General features: G+C 33.6%; 1 protein-coding gene across 2 annotated transcripts in view; it reads right to left on the bottom strand.

Annotated features, from left to right (window-relative positions):
* LOC114329669 (breast cancer anti-estrogen resistance protein 3 homolog) overlaps positions 1-18233 on the bottom strand; it is a 288951-nt gene extending 270718 nt beyond the window's left edge. The window contains exon 1 of one of the 2 annotated variants that reach the window (XM_028278850.2): positions 17616-18233. The gene's annotated coding sequence lies outside the window, so the exon portion shown is untranslated. The remainder of the gene's footprint in view (positions 1-17615) is intronic. The other variant, XM_028278853.2, reaches the window with a different exon arrangement.
* Between the last annotated feature and the right edge of the window lie 631 nt (positions 18234-18864).

Raw genomic sequence — 18864 nt, forward strand, 5'->3', positions numbered from 1 at the left:
TATTTTTGTGCCGAAAAGCGGTTTCATGGCGATTGTTATAGCTCTCACACACTGAGGCTGAAAAACATTGAGTCGATTGCATCACGGGAAAATTTTTAGAGAACTATTCGGCAGCAAATATTTCTTAAGGATTTTTTGTACGGGATTTTTTGTGGAGATATTTTGTGCAAAAAAAATTGTGGGGATTATTTGTCCGGCATTTTTGTGAGGATGTTTTGTCCGGGGATTATTTGTCAGGGGATTTTTTGTCTAGGGATTTTTTGTCCAGGAATAATTTGTGGGGATTTTTTGTCCGGGATTATTTGTCCGGGGATTATTTGTCCTAGCTTCGCTTGGGCACTGAAATTTTTTTGTATTGTTTGTGAAAGACAAGTTGCATTTTCCTACTATTCTTTATATATCTTTGTTATATGCCCTGGGAGGGGTTTTAACCCCCAAAACCACCCCTGGGTGCGCCACTGCCCTAGAGGTGCCCTTTTGGGAGTGAAAAATATATGTTCGAAATAAGTCCGGAAGTGGATAAAATGACTAATTATAAGCAACTTTTGTTCTATAAAGTTTTTTCACCAAGTTAATACTTTTCGAGTTATTTGCGAGTGAATATGTTAATTTTTCTACAAAACAACCACATTTTCAGACGGTTTTTCGCAAATAACTCAAAAAGTAAGTATTTGGTCGAAAAAAAATTCTTATCAAAAATATAGCACGTAAAAAAGTGAAAAACATGGTGTATATATTAGGTCACTATAACTAGTAGAAGCAGAGTTATAGCTAATGAAAAATAGGTTCATATTCGTCAAATTCCAAATCGAATATTTTAACGTGCCATAACCAAGAAACGAAGCACTTTTTTGGGGAAAACTCATTTTAACTTTTTTAAAGTGTTTAAAAAATGCTTATTTTTGTTTTTAAAAAAATTTTTAGCATCAAAAGTAAACAAGTTACGCTCAAAATAAAGTTGGTCCCTTTTTTTGCTAAGAAATCAGGAAAATCACCCCCTAATTAGCATTTCAAATGAACTTAATTGTTACCACTTCACAAGTTTTTTACTCGCGTATGTATTATTCATATGATCTGTAAGTTTACGTTTTTAAACTGTAAGTTGTAAGTTTTAAGTAAAAGGGCTTGAACGAGTCACTTATCGCGAGTGTATGCAAATTTAGAAACACCGAATCTTAACCCATTTTTGTCTTACAGAAAACAAAAAAAATACAAAATAGGTATTCAGAAAAGTAAAGCCGACTCTTTTTATTGTTTTTTTTGGTATCTCTAACAATTTTTAAGTTATTTTGAAAAAAAGAATTTTTTTCAAAATTAAAATTTTTTAAAATTTTATTTTAAAACCAAATGTTTTCAAAAATAAGCACTTTAAATCGATGAAACTTACAGATCATATAAACACAACATAAGTAAAGTAACTTGTGAAGCGATAACGATTAATTTGATGCAAGTTACTAATTGGGGGGGGGGGGGTGATCTTCCTGATTTTTTTTTGCCAAAACAAAAGGGACCAACTTTATTTTGAGCGTAACTTGCTTACATTTGATGCTAGAAATTTTTTTATAAAAACAGAAATAAAGCTTTTTTTAAACACTTTAAAAAAGTTGTAATGTGTTTTCCCCAAGAATGCTTCATTATTTGGATATTTCGCATTGAATTATTCTATTTGGAATTTTTCGAATGTGAACCTATTTATCATTAGCTATAACTCTGCTTTTGCTAGGTATAGAGACCTAATATTAATATACAGTTGAGCCCGCGAATCTTTACCCGTACGTCATCATTTAAAGCATACGAAAAGTCGATAAGTCGGAAATTGAAATTTACTAAACGCAACGTCAACAGTCACTTACTGTCACTTGCTGTTGCGTTTAGTAAAGTTCAATTTCCGACTTATCATCGACTTATTTCGTATGCTTTAAATGATGACGCACGGGCAAACATTCGCGGACTCAAATGTATACACCGTTTTTTTCATTTTTTTTATAGGCTATAGTTTTGCTAAGACTATTTTTTTTTCGACAAAATGCTTACGTCTTGAGTTATTTGCAAAAAACCGTCTAAAAACGTGCTTATTTTGTTGAAAAATGAACATATTCACTTGCAAATAACTCGAAAAGTCTTGATTTGGTGAAAAAACTCTTTAAAACAAAAGTTGCTTAAAATTAGTCAGTTTATCCATTTCGGGATTTATCTTGGACATATATTTTTTTACCCCCGAGATGGGATGAAACTCGCCCCCAGGGCAAAAGCACACATCGGCACCATATCACTTTTTCTTTGACATGTTAGATATGCGTATGCCAAATTTCATGTCATTCCACATGGTTCTTTAAAATTTACAGCAAAAACCGTGAAAGAATGTACCATTAAACCAATTCCGCCTTCAAAGTTATGTATTAACAATATGTAAGGTATTACATCCACATCTATAGTGCCTTCACTTATGCATGCTTTTTGTAAGCGATAAACCAAGCAATAAACACAGCGGGGGTCTATTTAATTAGCCTTCTTCGGTCCATCTTTGGACATAGGCCTCCCCAATCCTTTTCCATTCTTATCTACCTGTCGCTTCAGTCAACCACCTAGAGCCCACGTGCTTCTTGATATCACCTCATTTAGGGCCTTCCTCTACCTCGTCTCTATTTCCACGGTCTCCAATTTATAAGCATTTTGTTCCATCGGTCTTCTTTTTGCCTTATATTGTGTCCGGCAAATGGCAAATCTCAATTTCAATTTTGCAACTTCTTGTCTAACGTCCCTCACTTTTGTTTTCTCTCTTATCCACTCGCTTCTCTTTTATCCATTAGTCTTATGTGCAACATTTGACATTTGTCTTTCCATGGGTCTTTGCGTTTTTATGATTTTGTCCATGTTTGCTTTTGTAACGTTCACGTTTAGGAACCATAAATGAGAACAGGGAGTACGCATTGACTGTATACCTTGACCTTAGATGTTGTCGATATCTTTTGTTTTTAAGGATGTAGCTTGGTTTGCCAAATATAGCAACCAATGCTTTAGTCACCTGCATTTGGAAATACATAAAAGGGATAACTTTAATGTAATACAAACGTTACAAACTTAATGAAAGAGTAATAGGCCTCAGTCAGTGTTCTACAGGCGAAAGAAAGAGTTCTGGGTCCTACATCAGGGCCAAACAAAAGGTCTATCGGATATTGGCGAAGAGCTCATTTGAAGAGGATTTGTATTATAGTTAATGGACGATGCACAATAAGTCAATTGATTGCAGTTCGACCGGTGTAGGACAGACGGTAGGCTTTCTGAAAAAAGCAAGCAAAAAAGTTGCCAAGTCTCATAGATTCTTTTTGTCGATTTGTCAATGTTGTTGTACTGTACACATATTTAGAGCGCCGGGATAAAAAAAACTGAATCTTAAGTACACTACAAACTTATCATTATCAGCTTTGAAACTTCTGTAGAAAAATTGATATTTGTATATAATAGCTAAAAATTTGAACAAATGGAGAACGAGAACATAATTGTTTGTTTTTGATATCACTGATATTCATTGTAATTTAAGACAAAATAAACAAATATTGACAATACTCTTATAACTAACTCTACATTTCGTAGATTTATCGTTTTTTTGGTGCAACAACTTTATCTAAAGAAAATATAGCTACTAATTTTCCAACAATGCAACAATGAGTTACTTTTCAATTTTGTATATTATAGCTTTACTACAAATAATGTAAATATAAATAGCTTATAAACTGGTGAACATCAGCAGTAACAGCAAATTCAGACTTCAATAATGTAAATGTAAACTATGTAGTTGGTATAAAATAAGAGAATATTCCACTAATAACAACAAAAGTATAATTTGGCAGTTAAACTTGTTTTGTAAGCAAACGGCGAAGAATTTCTAAACAAGAATTTACAGTAAAAGGAGCTATTTATGTTGAAAAGGGTATATGTTTTATGTACAAAGTTTTATTGTGTAAGGTGAGATTGGAGCAGACATTCTCTAGAAAAAAAGTTAAAAGGTAACTAGCAAAGAGTACGACGAACATATTTCTTAACACGTTCTTAAGAGGAAACAGTAGCGATCAACAGGTAGCAAAAAATGCGTTCCAAGATTGCGCGCTGTAATTTTGAATATTTTTTCGACATATTTGGCACACGTATTCATAATATAATAAAGAACGGCGGTACAGAGCCCAATTTGAAAAATATATATGAGTATGTGAAAATTACTCTGTAATTAAATACAATATTAAAAAAACGAGCCTGTACCGCCATTAAGAAGAACAAAAAAATACACTTTCTTCAAATAAACTTTTTTATCCGATGCCTAGATTTTGTGTCATTTTGGAACTACTAAAATTTTTTATTTCATTAGTAGTTCCAAAATAACACAAAATCTAGGCATCGGATAAAAAAGTTTATTTGAAGAAAGTGTATTTTTTTGTTCTTCTTAATGGCGATACAGGCTCGTTTTTTTAATATTTTATTTAATTACAGAGTAATTTCCACATATTAATATATTTTTCAAATTGGGCTGTGTACCGCCATTCTTTATTATATTACGAATATGTGTGCCAAATATCTCGAAAACATATTCAAAATTACAGCCGCAATCTTGGAACGCGTTTTCACTACCTGTTGATCGCTACTGTTTCCTCTTAACGTGTTTTTTCTTCACAGAAGTTTGTTCTTAAATTTTGAAAGAATGAACTGTTAAAATTTTTTTAAGATTGTTTAAATGAACAGTGGATATAGGTTGGTTTTTGACTACTATAAATACCACGCTATTTTTGTTTGCAGTATTATCTGCTAACGGTATCATCACGTACATCTTATCTTGGCCTATATTATATAGGGTGTCAATTTGAAAAGTTGCCACCCCCTATAATTTGGTCCCTATAGAAAATCTAAAAATATACAAAAACACGTCAAATTTTTTTGTGAGGGGGACATTTTGTCGACCAATTTTCAACTAAATTACATTAACCCTCTAGCGGGGGCGGACACAACCCCCAAAATCTTTAATGGAAAAGGGGGTTGAGTGATACATCATTTTAAAGATCGTTCGATTACCCTTTCAGAAATACCACATACATTATATTTCTTTTCAGTACTTTTGGAAAAATCAAGTGAAACCGTACAGATATTAAAAGTATTGAGTTCAGAACTCCAAAACTTTTTTTGGAGTATTGGACTCCAAATTGAATTTTTTTGGAGTATTTGGAGTATTTTTTGAAGTATTTTTTGAAGTAAAACCGTAAAGATATTAAGTATCGAGTTCAGAACTCCAAAATTTTTTAGAGTATTGAGGCCAAGATTTTTCCAAAAGTACTAAAAAGAAATATAAGTTATGTAGTATTTTTTAAAAGGTAATTGAATGACCTTCAAAATGAGGTGTCACTCAACCCCCCTTTTCGTTAAAGATTTTGGGGGTTGTGTCCGCCCCCGCTAGAGGGTTGATGTACTTGAATTGAAAACTGGTCTACAAAATGTCCCTCTCACAAATAAATTTAAAGTGTTTTTGCATATTTTTAGATTTTGTATAGGGCCCAAATTATAGGGGGTAGCAACTTTTCAAATTGACACACTGTATATGCCAAAATACCTCAGAACAGCCACATATTCCATGACTCAAGCTTTCCTTACCTGTAAACAACCGTACATAGACCTCATTAGATCTTAAACGCGCCAATAAAATTCAATATGATATTATAGGACATCCTTTTTTCAGCATGGACATGGTTCCCAACCAGGTAGTGGTAGAGGATTCAAGCAAGGCAGAGGGAGCGAAAAATTCCCGGGTTATAGAAGGCTACTAACAACGACGAACTCTGCACGTAAGTACATAGAATGTAAATGTAAGAACCTTATCGAAAGATGAAAAGATGACAAAACTGGAGGAAGAACTCAAATATACCAAGTGGTATATTTGCCAAATGGTACCAAATGGTTATAGGAATTTGCGAAGTCAAAAGAAAAGGTTAAGATCAGGTCAAACTAAAATCAGGTAACATATTCCACTATAAAAGCGAAACAGATTGGACAATTGGAGGAATAGGTCTATTAATACACAGACATTAAAAAAGCATACCTACACTACAGAATATTGGGTGCGTTCGGACGACCACAGCGGCTGATTGTCAGCACAAATCGGCTGAGTGGTTGTATCCAGCGCTAATAGGGAAAGCTTAGTAAATCTCTCAGCGGCTGACTTCCAGCGGTGTCGTCTGACAGCTATATACTCAGCTGTCCAGCAGCTGTGGTCGTCCGAACGCACAAATGACTGTATTTTGGCAAAAGTTAATACCTAAATCTAAATCTAGATGCAATCTGAAAATAATCACTAGAGATTACGAAGATGAACTTGTTAAAACCTTCTATCAGGAAATCGAAAGAGCAAAAAAGCAGGAACCGGCCCATTACAACCTGATAATGAGAAATTTTAACGGCAAACTCGGAAAGAAAAAGGACAAAGGACGAACAAGAGGATGAGCATCAAGTTAGCTAAACACCTATCACAAATCGATTCGAAAGTAGGTGGATAATTTGCCGCTAATTAGTCGTTAATTAGTTGTGAATATACCGATTTTGTCGTTTCTTTTTTTTTTATTTTTTTAGGTGCTTTGCTAACTTGATATAAAGTTAGCAAAGCACACCTCCGAAAAATGACTTTAGAGCGTTCGTAGGAGAATCGGAATAGGATTAGTTTTTGCCGCTAATTAGTCGCTAATTAGTTGTGAAAAAATTAATTTTCTAAATTAATTTTTTTTTTGTTTTTTTGGGTGCTTTGCTAACTTGATATAAAGTTGGCAAAGCACGCTTCCATAAAATGATTTTAGGGATTTCGTAAAAGAATGAAAATAGAATGAGAATTTGCCGCTAATTAGTCGCTAATTAGTTGTGAAGAAATGAATTTTCTAAATTAATTTTTTTTTTTGTTTTTTTGGGTGCTTTGCTAACTCGATATAAAGTTGGCGAAGCACGCCGCTATAAAATGATTTCAGAGTTTTCGTAAGGGAATGAGAATAAAATGAGAATTTGCCGCTAATTAGTCGCTAATTATTTGTAAAGGAATTTTATTCACAAAAATTTTTTTTTTGTTTTTCACGGTGCTCCGCTTACTCGATATAAATTTGGCAAAGCACGACTCCATACAATCATTCTAGGGTTTCCGGAGAAGAATAGCAATGGAATAAGAATTCTTTGCTAATTAGTCGTGCATTAGTTGTGAACACACCAATTTTGTCGTTTTTTTGTTTTTGACGGTTCTTTGCTGACTTGATATAAAGTTCGCAAAGCACGCATCCATAAAATGATTTAGGTTTTTTTGTAGTAGCATGAAAATAGGATCAGAATTTGCCGCTAATTAGTTGTGAACAAATTGATTTTCTAAATTAATTTTGTTTTTGTTTTTTTGGGTGCTTTGTTAACTTGATACAAAGTTGGCAAGCACACCTCCGAAAAATCATTTTAGGGTTATCGTAAAAGAATGGAAATAGAAAAAAAATGCTAATTAGTCGTGAATAAGTTGTAAGAATACCGATTTTGTCGTTTATTTATTTTTTTTTTATTTTTTTAGGTCCTCTGCTAAATTGATATAAGGTTAGCAAAGCACAACTCCAAAAAATGACTTTCGAGCGTTCGTAGAAGAATGGGAATAGAATGAGAATTTGCCGCTAATTAGTCGCTAATTAATTGTAAAGAAATTAATTTTTTTAATTAATTTTTTTTTGTTTTTTTGGGTGCTTTGGTAACTTGATATAAAGTTGGCAAAGCACGCTTCCATAAAATGATTTTAGGGATGTCGTGAAAGAATAAAAATAGAATGAGAATTTGCCGCTAATTAGTCGCTAATTAGTTGTGAAGGAATGAATTTTCTAAATGAATTTTTTTTTTGTTTTTTAGGTGCTTTGGTAACTTGATATAAAGTTGGCAAAGCACGCTTCCATAAAATGATTTTAGGGATTTCGTGAAAGAATAAAAATTGAATGAGAATTTGTCGCTAATTAGTCGCTAATTAGTTGTGAAGAAATGAATTTTCTAAATTAATTTTGTTTTTGTTTTTTTGGCTGCTTTGCTAACTCGATATAAAGTTGGCGAAGCACGCCGCTATAAAATGATTTCAGAGTTTTTGTAGGGGAATGAGAATAAAATGAGAATTTGCCGCTGATTAGTCGCTAATTATTTGTGAAGGAATTTTATTCAGAAAAATTTTTTTTTTGTTTTTCACGGTGCTTCGCTTACTCGATATAAAGTTGGCAGAGCACGACTCCATACAATCATTTTAGGGTTTCCGTAGAAGAATAGCAATGTAATAAGAATTCTTTGCTAATTAGTCGTGCATTAGTTGTGAGAATACCAATTTTGTCGTTTTTTCGTTTTTGACGGTTCTTTGCTGACTTGATATAAAGTTCGCAAAGCATGCATCCATAAAATGATTTGGGTTTTTATGAAAAAGCATGGAAATAGGATCAGAATTTGCCGCTAATTAGTCGCTACTTAGTTGTGAAGAAATTATTTTTCTAAATTAATTTTATTTTGTTTTTTCGGGTGCTTTGCTAACTTGATATAAAGTTGGCAAGCACACCTCCGAAAAATCATTTTAGGGTTTTCGTAGAAGAATAGGAATAGAAAAAAAATTTGCCGCTAATTAGTCGTGAATTAGTTGTGAGAATACCGATTTTGTCGTTTATTTTTATTTTTTATTTTTTTAGGTGCTTTGCTAACTTGATATAAGGTTAGCAAAGCACACCTGCAAAAAATGACTTTCGAGCGTTCGTAGAAAAATGGGAATAGAATGAGAATTTGCCGCTAATTAGTCACTAATTAGTTCTGAAAAAAATAATTTTTTTAATTAATTTTTTTTTTGTTTTTTTGGGTGTTTTGCTAACTTGATATAAAGTTGGCAAAGCACGCCTCAATCAAATGATTTAAGGGTTTTCGTGAAAAAAAGAGAATATAATGAGAATTTGCCGCAATTAGTCGTGAAAAAATGAATTTTTTAAATGAATTTTTTTTTCGTTTTTTTGGATGCTTTGCTAACTTGATATAAAGTTGGCAAAGCACGCCCCCATAAAATGATTTTATGGGTTTCGTAAAAGAATGAAAACATAATATGAATTTGCCGCTAATTAGTCGCTAATTAGTTGTGAAGAAATGAATTTTCTAAATTAATTTTTTTTTGTTTTTTTGGGTGCTTCGCTAACTTGATATAAAGTTGGCGAAGCTCGCCTCCCTAAAATGATTTTAGTGTTTGCGTAAAAGAATGAAAATAGAATCAGAATTTGCCGCTAATTAATCGCTAATTAGTTGTGAAGGTATTTCATACATAAATTCTGTTTTTTTTTTGGTTTTGACGGTGCTTTGCTTACTCAACATTAAGTTCGCAAAGCACGCATCTTTAAATTGATTTAAGTTTTTTCGTAGAAGCATGGAAATAGGATGAGAATTTGTCGCTTATTAGTCGCTAATTAGTTGTGAACGAATTTTTTTCAGCAATTTTTTTGATATTATTTTTGTTGTTTCAGGCGCTCCGCTAACTCGATATAAAGTTAGTAAAGTACACGTTCAAAAAATGACTTCAGAGCGTTCGTAGAAGAATGAGAATAGGATTAGTTTTTGCCGCTAATTAGTTGTAAAGATATTAATTTTTTCAATCAATCTTTTTGTTGTTTTTTTGTCGTAAGTGTTATTGTTGAAAATGTGTAAAAATTTGTATATATGTTGATAAAAGTGTAAAAAAAGTCTAACTTTTGTAAGTGTAATTGTTGAAAGTGTGACTCGGATGATAGAATGCTATTGATAAATTCTACTTTTATCATATGAGGCGTTTATTTTAAAATTTTCTTTTTACGGGTGCGTTTGTCATTTGATATATCTTTAGCAGAGCAGGCAATAAAAAAAAAACTTCAGAAAGGGAACAAACAGTTGGAATTGGATGGTGACTTGCCGCTAATAAGTTGCTAATTAGTTGTGGAACCAATGGTTAGCTTTTCCGGCGTGGTCCTCAGGGAGCAGCGGGCTCACTGGGTCGTTGACCATGCATTTTCAGAGATACATACAAAAGAATAATCCAGAATTTCCGTTCGGGATAGTCAGATATAATCCTACACGTAAAATAGTTCAGAGAATCATCCATTCGTGTTCTTCCAAGGACTCGTATGACTACTATATTGAGTAGAGACAATGTCTACAACTTTATTTTGTTGTAAACAACTATTTTCTTATACTAAACATCAGTCAACTAAAATTTTTTTTGAACCATTTCGTGTTTTTTTAAAAAATACAACACAATATCAGAGAAAATAAAAGTTTTTAACTTTTTATTGTCAAAAATGGTAAATTGTTTATAATGAAATACGTTCCACTAAATTTCATTTATAACTATTTTGTTATTTTACTCTTTGTTTTTCCTTGGGACTTTGAGATTAGATTGGAAATTACACATAATAAGAATTTGGTGGTCGATGACCATCGAAGTCAAAATCTATTCATTTTTAAAAATTACTACTGTAGAATAACTTTTATATATGAGTGGTAAAAAGGCGGGCGGTCGGGCAAACTTTATATGAAGTCAGCAAAGAACCGTAAAAAACAAAAAAACAACGACAAAATTGGTATTCTCACAACTATTGCACGACTAATTAGCGACAAATTCTTATTCTATTCATATTCTTTTACGAAAACCCTGAAAAGATTGTATCAGGGCGTGCTTTACCAACTTTATATCGAGTAAGCGAAGCACCGTAAAAAACAAAACAAAAAATGTTCTGAATGAAGTTCCTTCGCAACTAATTAGCGGCAAAATCTCATTCTATTCTCATTTTTTTACGAAAACCCTTAAATCATTTTATTGAGGCGTGCTTTGCCAACTTTATATCAAGTTAGCAAAACACCCAAAAAAAAAATTCATTTAGAAAATTCATTCCTTCACAACTAATTAGCGACTAATTAGCGGCAAATTCTCATTCTATTTTTATTCTTTTACAAAATACCTAAAATCATTTTATGGAAGCGTGCTTTGCCAACTTTATATCAAGTTAGCAAAGCACCCGAAAAAACAAAAAAAAAATTAATTTAGAAAATTAATTTTTTCACAACTAATTAGCGACTAATTAGCGGCAAAAACTAATCCTATTCCCATTCTCCTACGAACGCTCTGAAGTCATTTTTTGAACGTGTACTTTACTAACTTTACATCGAGTTAGCGGAGCACCTGAAACAACAAAAATAATATCAAAAAAATTGCTAAAAAAATTCGTCCACAACTAATTAGCGACTAATAAGCGACAAATTCTCATCCTATTTCCATGCTTTTACGAAAAAACTTAAATCATTTTAAAGATGCGTGCTTTGCCTACTTAATGTTGAGTAAGCGAAGCACCGTAAAAACCAAAAAAAAAACAGAATTTATGGATGAAATACCTTCACAACTAATTAGCGATTAATTAGCGGCAAATTCTGATTCTATTTTCATTCTTTTACGAAAACACTAAAATCATTTTAGGGAGGCGTGCTTCGCCAACTTTATATCAAGTTAGCGAAGCACCCAAAAAAACAAAAAAAAATTAATTTAGAAAATTCATTTCTTCACAACTAAGTAGCGACTAATTAGCGGCAAATTCATATTATATTTTCATTCTTTTACGAAACCCATAAAATCATTTTATGGGGGCGTGCTTTGCCAACTTTATATCAAGTTAGCAAAGCATCCAAAAAAACGAAAAAAAATTCATTTAGAAAATTCATTTTTTCACAACTAATTAGCGACTAATTAGCGGCAAATTCTCATTCTATTCTCATTTTTTTAAGAAAACCCTTAAATCATTTGATTGAGGCGTGCTTTGCCAACTTTATATCAAGTTAGCAAAACACCCAAAAAAACAAAAAAAAAATTAATTAAAAAAAGTATTTTTTTCAGAACTAATTAGCGACTAATTAGCGGCAAATTCTCATTCTATTCCCATTCTTCTACGAACGCTCGAAAGTCATTTTTTGCAGGTGTGCTTTGCTAACCTTATATCAAGTTAGCAAAGCACTTAAAAATAAAAAATAAAAAATAAACGACAAAATCGGTATTCTCACAACTAATTCACGACTAATTAGCGGCAAATTTTTTTTCTATTCCTATTCTTCTACGAAAACCCTAAAATGATTTTTCGGAGGTGTGCTTGCCAACTTTATATCAAGTTAGCAAAGAACCCGAAAAAACAAAAAAAAATTAATTTAGAAAATTAATTTCTTCACAACTAATTAGCGACTAATTAGCGGCAAATTCTGATCCTATTTCCATGCTTCTTAAAAAAAACCTAAATCATTTTATGGATGCATGCTTTGCGAACTTTATATCAAGTCAGCAAAGAACCGTCAAAAACGAAAAAACGACAAAATTGGTATTCTCACAACTAATGCACGACTAATTAGCAAAGAATTCTTATTCCATTGCTATTCTTCTACGGAAACCCTAAAATGATTGTATGGAGTCGTGCTTTGCCAACTTTATATCGAGTAAGCGGAGCACCGTGAAAAACAAAAAAAAATTTTTTTCTGAATAAAATTCCTTCACAAATAATTAGCGACTAATTAGCGGCAAATTCTCATTTTATTCTCATTCCCTTACGAAAACTCTGAAATCATTTTATAGCGGCGTGCTTCGCCAACTTTATATCGAGTTAGCAAAGCACCCAAAAAAACAAAAAAAAAATTAATTTAGAAAATTCATTTCTTCACAACTAATTAGCGACTAATTAGCGGCAAATTCTCATTCTATTTTCATTCTTTTACGAAATCCCTAAAATCATTTTATGGAAGCGTGCTTTGCCAACTTTATATCAAGTTAGCAAAGCACCCAAAAAAACAAAAAAAAAATTAATTTAGAAAATTAATTTTTTCACAACTAATTAGCGACTAATTAGCGGCAAAAACTAATCCTATTCCGATTCTCCTACGAACGCTCTAAAGTCATTTTTCGGAGGTGTGCTTTGCTAACTTTGCTTCAATAGCAGTCTCTCTAATACTACTGGCCATTTTTCTCCAAATTGTATTAGGGCTTCCTTTCATGTTCCAACATATTTTTTCTACTATTCAGGAGAAGAATAGTAGAAAAAATATGTTGGAACATGAAAGGAAGCCCTAATACAATTTGGAGAAAAATGGCCAGTAGTATTAGAGAGACTGCTATTGAAATACTTGGGAAAACGTCAGGAAAAAAGTTCGAGGATAAAGAGACTTGGTGGTGGTCAAACGAAGTACAAGGAAAAATAAAAGAGAAGAGAAAATTATATAAAAAGTGGCAAGAAACCAGATCCGACACAGATCTTCAAAACTATATGGTGGCGAAAAAGGAAGCGAAAGTAGCAGTAGCAAAAGCCAAAGCAGAAGCGTATTCAAACCTATACGATCAACTTGATACCAGGGAAGGCGAAACGAAGATATATAAAATAGCCAAACAGAGAGCAAAGAAAGCAAAAGATTTTAATCAGATTAGATGTATCCGAGATGAAAATAATAAAATACTAGTTCACGAAAGGGAAGTCAAAAAGAGATGGAGAAAGTACTTTGACAGCTTATTAAATGAAGAATTTGATAGACAGCCTGTAGAGTCAACGGAGACAGTAGCAGCAATGGTCACCAAAATAACCAACGAGGAAGTGGCTCAAGCGCTTCAAAAAATAAAGAAAGGAAAAGCGGTAGGACCAGATGATATTCCTGGGGAAGTATGGAGAGCACTGGGAGAGACAGGAACAAGATGGCTAGCAGGTCTATTTAATAGAATTATGGAAGTCGGACAAATGCCAGACGAATGGAGAAGCAGTATACTGGTACCTGTTTACAAAAACAAGGGAGATATACAACAATGTACAAACTACAGGGCTATAAAACTGCTTAGCCACACCATGAAAATATGGGAAAGAGTAATTGACAGACGGATACGTGAAGAGACCGAAATATCCGAGAATCAATTTGGCTTTATGCAGGGTAGATCAACAACAGATGCAATTTTCATTATAAGGCAGTTGATGGAAAAATACAGGAGTAAAGAAACAAGCGCTCATATGGTATTCATTGATCTTGAGAAAGCATATGATAGAGTTCCTCGAGAGATTCTGTGGTGGGCACTCAATACGAAAGGAGTCCCTGGTGAATATGTAAAGATTGTGAGGGATATGTATGAGGGAGTTACGACTAGTGTTAGGACAGGTGTGGGAGAGACTGATAAATTTCATGTGAAAGTAGGATTGCACCAAGGCTCGGTGCTTAGTCCGTATTTATTCTCATTAGTTTTGGACCAGATAACAGCGAAACTACAGGGTAACATTCCATGGTGCTTAATGTATGCTGATGATCTCGTGTTAGTAGGAAATAGTGAAAGAGACTTAGAACAAAAACTGGAACAGTGGAGACATGCTCTGGAGGAAAAAGGTTTAAAACTTAGTAGGACAAAAACAGAGTATTTGGAATGTTCATTTAAAGATGGAGCTACTACAAATAAAATGGTATCTTTGGATGGTGAAATGATTGTGAAAAGCAATAGTTTTAAGTACCTAGGATCGGTATTACAGAGTAATGGAGAAATAGATGGAGATGCATGCAGTAGAATTAGGGCTGGATGGATGAAGTGGAAAGAAGCGAGTGGTGTGTTGTGTGACAGAAAAATTCCAATGAAGCTGAAGGGAAAATTCTATAAAACAGCCATAAGACCGGCTATGATGTACGGAACTGAATGTTGGGCAGTGAAAAAGAAAGAGGAACAACGAATGCATGTGGCGGAAATGAGAATGCTTAGATGGATGAGTGGAGTGACAAAGAAGGATAAAATTAGAAATGAGTATATTAGAGGAAGTCTAGGTGTGGCACCAATTGATGCCAAAATGAGAGAGCATAGGTTAAGATGGTTTGGTCATGTTCAACGTCGAGACGTTAATCACCCAATACGAAGAATAGCTGAAGTGCAGATTCCTGGAAGGAGTAGGAGAGGAAGACCAAAGAAGACCTGGGGGGAGGCGATAAGGCAGGACATGTTGGTAAAGGGGATTAACATTGATATGACCCAAGACAGAATTGGGTGGAGAAATGCAATTAGGGAAGCCGACCCCGCATAGGGATAAGGCAAAGAGAATGATGATGATGATGTGCTTTGCTAACTTTATATCAAGTTAGCAAAGCACCTAAAAAAATAAAAAAAAAGAAACGACAAAATCGGTATTTTCACAACTAATTAACGACTAATTAGCGGCAAATTATCCACCTACTTTCGAATCGATTTGTGATAGGTGTTTAGCTAACTTGATGCTCATAACAAGAAGTGGTAATGGTAATTTTCAAATGTGAGTAAGAAACGAAAGAGGCTAAATGATGACTAACCTTCAGTTAAAACACAAACTAAATGCAATGAACACTTTTTTAAGAAGAAACAGAGTAGGAAATGGATGTGGATCAGTCCAGACCTAGGCGGAAGAACTAAAAGTGAATATAATAACAGACAAAAACAAATAGTTCAACATCTCAATAAGCTGTCAATAGGAAGCGATCACAGACCAGTAACAGCCAGAGTAACGATAAGCCTACAAAAAGAAAGAGCAAAGATGTTAAGCAGTTGCAAACGCAGAAATAGTTTGGAATCCAGCAAATGAACCAGAAGCATATTATAAAAAAATATAACGGAAATATGAAATTTTCCATGACTTTGTGACATAAATCAGGCCAAATTTGACCAACGACATGAGTAAAGAAAGAATCTTGCTTGTTTATAGACGGATGTGACAGTAATTGAGATGACTCGATGGCTGGGACACATAGAGAGAGAAGTAAAAACAACCTACTGATTAAGAAGATCGCCAGATGAAAGCCAGTAACTGAAAGACCAAGGGGACGGCCTAGACAGAGATGGGAGGACCAGGGCATGGGAGATATCAAAATCCAACTAGAAGAGAAACTAGAGGGACCTACAATGGTAGGGGAGCAAAGTATACTAAATGTGCAGTCACTCGAGTGTTATGGGGACCTATTGGGTTGTGAAGAGTAGGTCCTAAAACCAAAAAAAGTTAAGTAAAGTTTTCCATTTTAGTGGGGAATTTCCAATTTTAATTTAATTTTCCATTTCCAAGAGTCGTTTTTTCCTATTATAGCGCAATCTATCCATAATTTAAAAAAATGTCTCGAATAAAAGTTACTTATTTTTACGTAAGGAATCCAAATTTGCAATAAAAAATGGGGGCTCCCATTTAAGATTTTAAAGTAACCCCCCACCCCACCTCCGTGGGGGGTCGTGTTTGGTACCATTCGATAGATTTTTCAAAAATATTGAATAGCTGTATTTTTCAGCTTTTTGATCTGATGTTCATTTCGCGAAATATCGCGGGATTCGTATTTAAAATATTAAATTTACCCCCCATCCCTCTCCGTGGGAAGTCGTGTTTGGTATCATTCGATAGATTTTTGAAAAATGTGGAGCACGTATTTTTTAGTTTTTCGATATGTCATTCATTTCGCGAAATATTCCCATTTTTTTTGTGAAACTTTGGGACTCACCCATTTCCTTACGCTCCGCTCAAATCGTCAGATTTTTGAAATATACACAGTTTTGCATGTACTTAAATTACCTTATCTTAATCTGACAATTTCGAGTTTTTCTAAGGAGAGACTTTTTCGCCCCCCCCCCTCTTAACGAACTCCCCTGCATTCTTAAGAGCCAGTACTTATACGATAGAGGTACATTTTCAGGGTACAAGTTTTCTCCCCATGTAATAATCTGACATTTGACGCGCTCGAGTAACTGCAAAAATCCCCGCTTGGGCTCCCCTTCCACAATATGTACAGAACGAAATGAGTGGAAGAAAACTGTAACAAAAAACAAAAGCCAAGTGATACAACAAACTTTGACAATATTCAAGAAGAATGCGGAGTGATTCACAGCAATAAGCGAATTAAAGAGCTTAAGTAAAAGAAGAGCAAGTAAGAGCGGCAAACATTCCATCGGAAATAAAAGGCCTTGGTGATGATAGAAGTTTTCGTAAGCGTTTCCTGGTTTATGAGAAAAACAAAGTAATAAACAAAAAAGAAATATTAAAAAATAAAATTTAATGCTATAAATGAATGCTATTTTTTAATGTTTGGTCTACAGTAATTCGTAATTCAGCTACATCATCAATTGTTTATTGTTCCTGTTTAGTTTCATCATCAAAAAACATAAAACACGAAAATTTACCTTGGTGAATTCATAATTTTAAAATATCCATTGTTATCTTATCAACAAAAAATAGTTTTAAAGCTCTGCATTTCTTTAAAAAAAATTGAAATATGAAATAATTTCTGAAGTGGAAATCGAAACGTCAAATTAATAAACTTAAATTACCTTAAAAAACTTAATTTCAAACTAAAATTGTGGCTTATTGGCTTATTCCCAAATAAAATTGTAAATTGCATAAAAGATGACACAAGAAAATAGATTCAGAACAATATTGTGAAATAATTCGACCAAAACCATTTCAAATTGTCAATATATTTACATTAACTTTGTTATGAATGGAACAATCTCTTTTTACCAAATTCTGGCAAATTAAACAATACCTAGATATTGAAAATGCTGTAAATTCATAAATACAAAACTTTTAGAAACTTTCACCTACCTTTTAAAGTGTTCAAAATTCCTTTAAAATCCAACATAAACAGTCATTAAACACACTAATCACAACTATTTATAATGTTTACACCCTCTTTGGCACAAATTTCACAGCACTACTCACCCCGCGAGCTCGCACGGTCACTAACAAACAAAACCATTCGAAAAATCAAAGTCACTGAACCACCCTCTGACCCTTGTTTAAAATAAGTGCCTTTGAGCACATTTACTGCCCTCCTTCCACTTAAAATTCTTGAAATTCGTCGCTGTGAATGAATTTCTTTACCTACTACGATCGTGGCGACAAGAAACGTGACTATAGCCAAACATTTGAATAACACGGAGCAAAACACACTGTGCAACACATTGTTGCGGGCTAGTACGTTGAAAAGCGCATAAAATTAAAAAGCACACACACTATTCAATTTTCGTGACGTACTAGGATTAGCGTTTGAGTTTGGTAGCAAGGACGGCAGCGGTTGTTCTTGTTGATTGATTGATGCGAGGGAATTGGATCTGGAGATGATTGATAATTCTGTGTTATCTTCAGGGCGGAAATCGGAGATGGTTTACTGAAACGCCCTGTACTTAAATAAAAAGGACGCCGAACATGTGCTTGTAATTTGGAATATAACTATTTTACGGCACTAAAAGCAGTCCAAGATAATCTGGCGCGGATGACAACATTAATTTATGTGATATCGTTTCTGTTCTTTACACACTTCTTATCTAAGATAAGAAATTAACGACCTATTACAACAATAGTAATTTAACTGATACTCTACTATAACGTTAAGGAAATTTATTTAGGTACTATGTACTACATCAATAGTTCTTGTAAAGTTAATTCAAAGAGGCCAAAACACTGTAATTAAACACAAGCAATGTTACCAAGGGAAATCTTTATAATGTTTATAATTACATGATGCAAGAGTATAGATACTTAGGATTCGATTTTAAATGATTCCTTTCCCAATTCGAGGTTGGTTATTATCATAGCTATTCGTATTTTATTGGCAGCCACTCTAAAATGATATACCTAGTACTGAGCTGTAATTATACCACTCTTGAAGGTTTCTCAGCTAGGAAAACATATAATTATTTTACCCTTGAGCTTTCCTTGCTTGACTGATGTCTTGGTAATACTTCATAATCATCGCTAGACTTTAAAATAAAATGACTTTGCAATCCAAAGGAATAAGGAAGATGAATCGGGTCCGGAGGACGAAATACTGCAAAGTATTGCACTTTGAGAA

The sequence above is a fragment of the Diabrotica virgifera genome, chromosome 3 (genome assembly GCF_917563875.1).
Source record: "Diabrotica virgifera virgifera chromosome 3, PGI_DIABVI_V3a".
Taxonomy (NCBI): Eukaryota; Metazoa; Arthropoda; class Insecta; order Coleoptera; family Chrysomelidae; genus Diabrotica; species Diabrotica virgifera.